The following is an 8,390-nucleotide window of genomic DNA, read 5'->3' as shown; positions in this document are numbered from 1 at the left end:
TTCCATCCGCAGGGAGTCCGGCCGAGGTTTCCACATACGGCCCCGAACAATGTGAGCAGGGTTCCCGAGGCACCAAACGGGCATCGCGGTACACCGTGCCACGTGCCTACCGCATCACGGCCCACCCCTTCGATCAACGCTACGCACGGTCTCCAGCATACTATAAACATCAGAAACTACTTGCAACTCCTGGACAAAAGACATGGCGGTTACTAAGTCAAGAGAGTCAATTAAGGAGCCCAATGCGTGGTAGTAGCTATTCTTGATCACAAACACAGAACTCAGTTTCTGAGGACGGCTTCAATGAGACAACCCACCATGTACTCCTACATGGCCTCTCACCGCTGCCTTTACCAAATCGTGTTCACACGCTTAGCTCCCAATAGTAGGACATGTTCACACCATTCCGATTCATCCCTGATGAATCAGACTTGACACAACTCTAAGCATAGAAGGCATGACAAACAAGCATGAATGAGTAGGCACATCAAGGCTCAAACAAATCCTACTCATGCTAGTGGGTTTCATCTATTTACTATGGCAATGATAGGTCATGCAGAGGAAAAGGGGTTCAACTACCCCAGCATGTAATAGTTGAATCGTTGTTGTCCTAATGCAGTAAAAGAGAGTAGGAGCGAGAGAGTGGGATTGTATCAGAATGAACAAGGGGGTTTTGCTTGCCTAGCACTTCATAAGATAGTATAGCTCTTCATCGGTGTCATCGAACTCGTCGTCAGAAAACGTCTATCGAGAGGGAACAACCACCGGCAAACACAAGAGGGAACAACATCCACTACAATGCACAATCAAATGAATGACATGTCATGTTAAGGAACTGAATTGACCTAATGCAGTAATAAACCAAGTTAATCAAAGTGGAATTCAAACAGGGTTAAACTCCAACTCCAAATGCTAGTTCATAAATTGCCCTAATCATGTTTTATCATGTTCAGTAAGGTTAACTTGTTCAAACATGCATTAAAGTACCATAAATACATTCTTTGGATTTTTCTGATCATTTTTCATATATAACTTATTTCATTTGGAGTTACGGTTGAATTTATATGAATATTAGAAGTTTAAAACATTTTCTGGAATTTTCATATTTGCTTCTACATAAGAAAATACCAGGAAATGTGTTTATGACGTCAGCATTGCATCAAGCTTGTGTCAGCAAGTCAACATTGTCAACTACAGAGACTGACCAGCGGTGCCAGGTCAAAGCTGATTGGACAGGTCAAACCTTATAGCCTGGGCCCACGAGATTTAAACTAATCCTAACTAGAAATAAAACCTGTGGTTAATTAACATGGAGGGGTCCACTGTCAGTGACTGTGATGGGTAATTAGTGGGTGGATTAGGCCCTAATCTAATCTCGCCACGTCACCATCGCCGGAGCAAGTCGCCCGCGACCTTACAGGACGGTGATGGCTCATCGGAATTTCTATTCTGGCGACCATTCGCACGGCGGAGGGCATCTACGGATTGCGGGTGCTCAGCCGCATCCACCTACGCAAGCGGGACGGGCTGAGGTCAGCTGAGCTCGCCAGAATCAAGCTCATGGCGGCGGCTGGAGTTCGGACCAAGACGGGAACAAAGCTACGATGGACGGGAGGACGGCGGATGCTTGTTCTAGGCTCCTGGGACCATGCTGAGCACAACCACGCGCTCAAACGCGGGCGGCAGCAACTGTGGCACGGCGGCTACATGGCCGGTGGAGCAAAGCTCTCGGCCGCGATGGCGAAGCTAGCTGGAGGAAGGAATTAACACGGGGAGTAGATGGGAATGACGACGGGGATCACTGCAAAGTGAAGAGAAGGTCGGCGGCTCGGGGGAGGCTCTGGAGTCGACGGGCCGGCGGTCGCGATCTCCAGCGTCGGGAGGTTGAAGATGATGTCGATGGCGGTGATACAACACGTCCCCGGTTGATTGGCTAGTCGAGGACATAGAAGACATCGTTGCGGAGCTCTCGGGCATGGGGAGAGGTCGAGGGGGAGGTGGTGGCTACGGCTATGGCGAACGGCGGTGTCAGCAGCGCTCGGGTGTGGAGTCCAGAGGCGAGGGAGAAAGTGAGGGGAGAGTGAGCGGGTCAGGCAGATCGGGATGGCACCGAGGAGGTCTCTCATGTCGTCGCGCTGGCCTGGGGAGGCAGGCAGGCACCCTGGTGGCGTGGCGTGCCGGGCATGCGCGCGTCTCGGCCACGCGCCTGGACGACTGGCGCCAGGAGGACGACGGCGCCTAGCGGGCCGGCTTAGTGGGCTCTGGTAAGTTAGGTACGGTTCTGTCCTTTCCTTTTCCTCCTGGTTTTTCTGTTTTCTATCTATTTTATTCTATTTTGTCTTCTCCACATCTTGCATGGCCATCTTGATCTGGTGGTAGCCTGAGAAGGCGTCCAAGAAGCACAACAGGTCGCACTCGGAGGTGGAGTCCACGATCTGGTCAATGCAAGGAAGCAGAAAGGGATGTTGAGGGCAGGCCTTGTTGAGGTTGGTGAAGTCGACACACATGCGCTCCTTCCCTCCTTTCTTGGGGACGACGATGGGGTTCGCCAGCCACACCGGGTATCTTACTTCCCTGATGACCCCTGCGTCTTGCACCTTGCGGGTTTCTTGGATGATGAAGGCCTGCTTCTCGGTGGACTGACGATGAGCCTTCTACTTCACTGGCCGCACGTTTGGGCATACCTTCAGGTGGTGCTCGATTATTCCCCTTGAGACCCCAGCCAGGTCTTTGGGCTCCCAAGCAAACACATCCTTGTTGGCGCGCAAGAAGTCGACCAACGCTTTCTCTTGGTCCTGAGGGAGGCCAACTCCTATGGTGAAGGTGGCGCTGGTTGTCCCCTCCTCACTAACCAGCGCTTGCTTTGTCTTGGCTCGGTCTTGGGAGAACACCTGCTTCTTCTTGGACAGCGCCGCTTCCGGGGCCCCAAGACCTCCCTTCTCATTAGGCACCGCAGATGCCGGTGACCTGAAGGCGAGCTTGAGGGCCTGGAGCGCATCTTTGGTTTCCCCTGCCACCGTGAGGACACCGTTGCTGCGAGGCATCTTCATGAGGTTGTAAGCTAGATGAGTCACCGCCATGAACATGGCCAAGGCCGGGTACCCCAGGATGGCGTTGTATGGCAGGTTGATCCTGGCAATGTCGAAGTCGATGAGCTTCGTGCGGTAGTTGTCGCGGGTCCCGAAGGTGACAAGGAGGTGGATCTGCCCCCAGGGGGCTGGTGGAGCCATCGCCGACCCCAGAAAAGGGCTTGGTGGGGCGTAGCCGGCCGGGGAGCACATGCAGTAGGCCGAATGTCTCCGCAGAGAGCTAATTGAGGCCGACTCCACCGTCGATGAGGGTCTTGGTGACCGCCATGTGGCAGATGGTGGGGGTACAAAGCATTGGGAGCGCGCCTGCTCCTGCCGTGGCGGCCGGATGATCCTCGGGGCTAAAGGTGAGGTTAGCCTTGGGTGCTGCCCAGCCTGGGGGAGCCCCCGGGCCGGCCTGGGCGGCACTTAGTTGTTGGTAGAACTGCTTGATGTGGCGGTCGGAGGGTGGTGCCTGCGAGCCACCTAGGAGAGCTGTGATGACGGGGGGCGCCGGAGCCGTGAAGCATGTGACAAAGAGGCCGCACAGCTCCTCCCAAGAGGCTACGGAGGACTCCGGCAGGTTGAGCAACCAGGCGCGCATTGCGCCTACGAGGGCCATGGGGAACCAGTTGGCCTTCACCTTGTTGTCTCCGCCAACGGCCCAAATTGCTTCTTCGTACGCATGGAGGAAAGAGGCCGGATCCGCCGCACCGTCGTAGCGCGGCAGCATCTCCGGTCTGAACTTGGGTGGCCACTCCACCCGCCGTAGGGAGAGGGTGAAACAGCGCAGCCCCGGTGCTCCTTCGAAGGCACGCACCGGCCAAGTCGATGGAGAAGCACCCGCCATTGAAGCCGACGACGCGGTCTGGCGTACAGGGCAGAAGATCTCCAACACACCCCTACCTACGTGCCAAATGTCGGATTACGGGATCCGCAAACCCTTGAAAGGTTTCAACTCTAGGGTGCGTGCGGAGATCTCAACCTACACAACCTGCCTACTCGCGATTCCCCTAAGCCTAGAACGACGAGCTTGAAGAGACAAAGAGACACAGCAGTATATCCTGGTTCGGGCCACCACGCGGTGTAATACCCTACTCTAGCATTTTGGTGGATTGCCTCGAAGGGCTGAGGATGAACTAGTATAGTGGATGAACTGGCCTCAGGAGGAGAGGTGTTCTTGAGCTCAAGAGAGCTGGTGAGGTGGTCGGGTGAGAATGGATCCATCCCCTCTATGGTGGTGGCTAAGTCCTATTTATAGTGGCCTTGGTCCTCTTCCCAAATGTTGGTGGGAAGGGATCCCATAATGGCCGGATTTGAAAGGGGACAAGTAGTACAATTTATCCTGACAAAAGTGGTCTTCGCCTACGAAAAGCCCATGGTCGTGACGCTGCGGTGGGCTCGGTGATGACCTCCGTCCTGCCATCCTGGCGGTCTTGGTCTTGTTGCACCAGAATGGAAACCTTTGGCTGATTCCTCGGGACTCCATGCCTATGGCTTGCCTCCCTTGCACCAAAGAGGAAACTGGTGCCCTGCGCCTGCTGGCGCCTGCCTGGCCTTGGTCGTCACGGCGCACGTCAGCTGAGCCTCGTGAGGTGCACCTTGCATAGAACTCTTCGCCCCTCAGGAGCCAGCCTGAAGAGGCCGATCCCCTCGGGGGTCTTGGCGTCGTCCGCCTCGCGAGGCTTGGCCCCTCGCGAGGGTCTTGAGTTGTTGATGTCGAAGCTGGGTCGTACCAAGCCGTCAATGGAGCCACATGGTGGGCTAGAGGCAGACATGTCTAGAAACCCCCATATATAGAACGCTGACAAGAAACTCTATAGGAATAAATCCCCTCAAAGATCGAGCAACTCAGACTCAACTCATGGAGTGAGACGTTGAACATCTCTTGAGCTGAGACTTTCAAACACACATCGGGAGGGATGGAAGAACATATGATGAAGGTTCACTTGGTAAACAACAATTCCACGTTGGAGTAGGATGGTGCACTACTTTCAGAGTAGCAAGGAGATAAATTGTCGTGATTCCATAACGGGGCACCTTCGAGGAGGTGACTCGTGGAATTAATCCCTTAAGTGGCAAAAAGAATTACTTTTGATTCTGAGATCATTGAATTTTTTTATACCAGCCTAAGGCAAATCACAATCAATCGTTTGAAGGAGTTCAATAGAATGGCATACTCGGACTAGAATGGATGATGTGGACTACCTTGTTGAAGACAACACCAATGGATGATTTTTTGCTTATCATCTGGAATGGGTGGGACCCATGGTAGGTCCACTTTTGAAGATGATCCTGGATAACAATTACTAAGAAGGTAGACCATAATAGAATGGCACAAAGGCGATGCAAGTTAGGAACAAAATGCAAATGCTGGGAATGATTCTAGTAACTGGGGAGAAGCTCAACAGACGAGAGTGAGTCCACTGTTTGAAAGGTTATTGCATAATCGAAGAAACAGAGAGCAAATCCTAATTAATGCCGATGATAAAACCTAGTGCTTGCGCGTGCTCTCAAGAACTTGAGCATTTCCATATTCATCAAGTTTTTTACCAACATCCGTGTCAAGGATCCTGGCAACACAACATACCACCATGATAAATAGTGATGGACGATGCAGATGGAAAGGAAGATAACACCTTCTTAGATTTCACCTTAGCGAGGTCGAGGAAACAAAATCTGGATGATCGACCGAGAGACATTTAGCACTCCACTTCTAATGTTCTCCTTGATGTACTAGCGTAACCCACTTATAGATATGGTTTGGTATTTTGAACATCAAGTAAAAGGTTGGACTTCGGGAGCTCAAAAATCCATAAGGAATAACTGTTGGAGTAAATCCTACGAAATCCATATGGGGAGGTGGCGAACTTTCTCAATCAAGATACTACAGTAATAGGTCTTCCGGCTGTTGTGTTGGCCACGACATCCACTTTACGGGTTACAGAGAGACCAATATTATACTTCTTGGAAAATGTTCCAACCATCATATCTGCCTGAGATTCAGATTTGGTTGGGGTCAGAACATTCCAGACTTGTCGAGTCTAGAAAGAAAAATGAAAGTTTGCAACACAAATCGATGAGATGGCTTTGCGAGATTCTCGGGGAATGAACTACGATAGCAAGCTCCAAAACATGAGCTGGTTATGCTACACACCTGTGAACACACTATCCCAGACAGGCATGACCACACGGTAGTCTTATAAAAAAACACTACCAAGTTCAGCTGGGGAACCATCGACAAGGATATCGAAGTCCTTGCATAAGTCTTGCTCTTAAGAAGAGACTTCTTCTCCTAGAACAAATCAATCAGTGGCTTGGTGTGCTAGGGATACATATAGAATGAAGATGATCAATCTATCAGACCATAGAATACTTCGCACGTACATGACTGACTTGGTATAATTCCAAAGGAAACAAAAACAATCTTTCTCGAACTCACGGCAGAAACTTGCACCAAATGCTCGTGAATCAGAGGAAGCCACTTCTTTCATTCAACATATGCTTCATGAACGGGAGATGAAGATAATGCTTATAGAAGCTTCCAATACTAGCTGGATGTTCGACACGAATCATGGAGGAGGCAAAATGCTGCTGATGGGCTCAACAATAGGTCATCAAGATTTCCATATAAATGGAATTCCACAATTATGGTAACAAGGTGATAGCATTGGTTAGACCAAAAGATATAATGGTGTATGCTTGAGGGGTCAACCACGAGTAAGACAACATTATGAACATCCTTGGTTCTGATTTGATTTGACAATAGCCCATACTCAAATCAAGGTTTGGACAAGACAATAGATCCAATCACTGATCATGAGGACCAATTGATGAGGATATCATCTTTCTTCAACACACACACACACACAAAAGATATCTCTTAGGGATGAACTATGTCAGGTAAGCTTTTATCTTCCAACTCTCCAAGTTGTTGTTTAACTTAACCAACTAGCTCAGGGTATCCGACACAGATTCTTGGAGAAAGGGTGGTTTACAAGAAAACCAACTTGATCACGAACTCAACATAGTGGTCAGGTGACGACCTGGTGATACTTCCGAGAAGATATTCGGAAAATCAGGAACCACCGATATGTTACTAAGCTCGAGAACAATCTTGCTTTTTAGGTCAAGATGATATGATCAAAAGAGCGAGGGATTGACACAATCCTAACTCATTGATCGGAGAGTACACCGGAAATAAGGACTAGGTACCATAATTGGTGTTATAATGAGGATTAAATAACCAACATGCTAAGAACGAAATTATTGCCACTTAACTACCAAGCAACGGAGTTGCTAGGAGTATAGATTTCACACATCCCGATTCACTTATCGGCATTCTGGTTGCGACAATACGGAACCAAGGAATGAATAATGATGGCGAGAAGTATCACTACGTCAAGAATTCACAAGAGCTGGTGCAATTCTCATGAAAATCCTGACATAAAGGGGGTAATACTCCAGGGTAGAACAGAATCAAAAGCTGGATTGGCATTTGATTTGCGGATTATAACTGCTTTGACCCAATCCTGGATATGGATGAGGTGCTGGAGTTTTTTTCTCCTAGTCATTCTAAAATAGAATGGCTTGACGAACCACAAGAATAATAGGCATCGTTGAACATGAATGCACACATACTCTTGACTGTCAATTGATAGACGAAGGTCAGAAATCAACTAAAGAGGGACAACTCTACGGAACATATAACTTTCTGAGTTGTGGATGCATAGATTAGCATGTCAAACGAGTTCAACATATTTCCTTCGGATAACCCATGCAGAAAGGTAGGCTGGCAGAGTCACATCATGGAATCGAGAACTCATCAAGAGAACTCTTGTTGTGACCTTTTGGTTCAATGAGGAACATCTGCCATAAACAGTTCATGGTATTTGGAAGAAGGAAATACCACGGGCCTCAAGGCTATCGCAAACTTACTAGTATTCTAAAGGGACTAGCAAACACTATCAACATGAAGTAAGTAGAGTGAATCTCGGGTTCAAAAACTCAGGATAAAATACCTACTGCTAAATGGCATCACGGGATGCTTTCGAGAATGATGGCCAGAATCATCACATTGTGACACATAACATGGATGGATTACTAGGTGATCCTCTAAGACACCTAGGGTCATAATAATAATCCCAACATATATGTCGAGGCAATAGAATACCTCAACACACCAATTTGTGTGCTTAATCTGGCCCAAAAGGACATCGGGAACATGGAGGAAAGATTTGCATGTGCATCAGACTATTTAGAAACATGGGATGACTCGGACAGCATGACGGCTGTAAATGCTCAGAAAGATTTGAGACATCC

Source organism: Triticum aestivum, chromosome 3B (assembly GCF_018294505.1).
Source record: "Triticum aestivum cultivar Chinese Spring chromosome 3B, IWGSC CS RefSeq v2.1, whole genome shotgun sequence".
NCBI lineage: Eukaryota > Viridiplantae > Streptophyta > Magnoliopsida > Poales > Poaceae > Triticum > Triticum aestivum.
The sequence above is the reverse complement of the archived record's forward strand: the minus strand, read 5'-3'. Positions refer to the sequence as shown.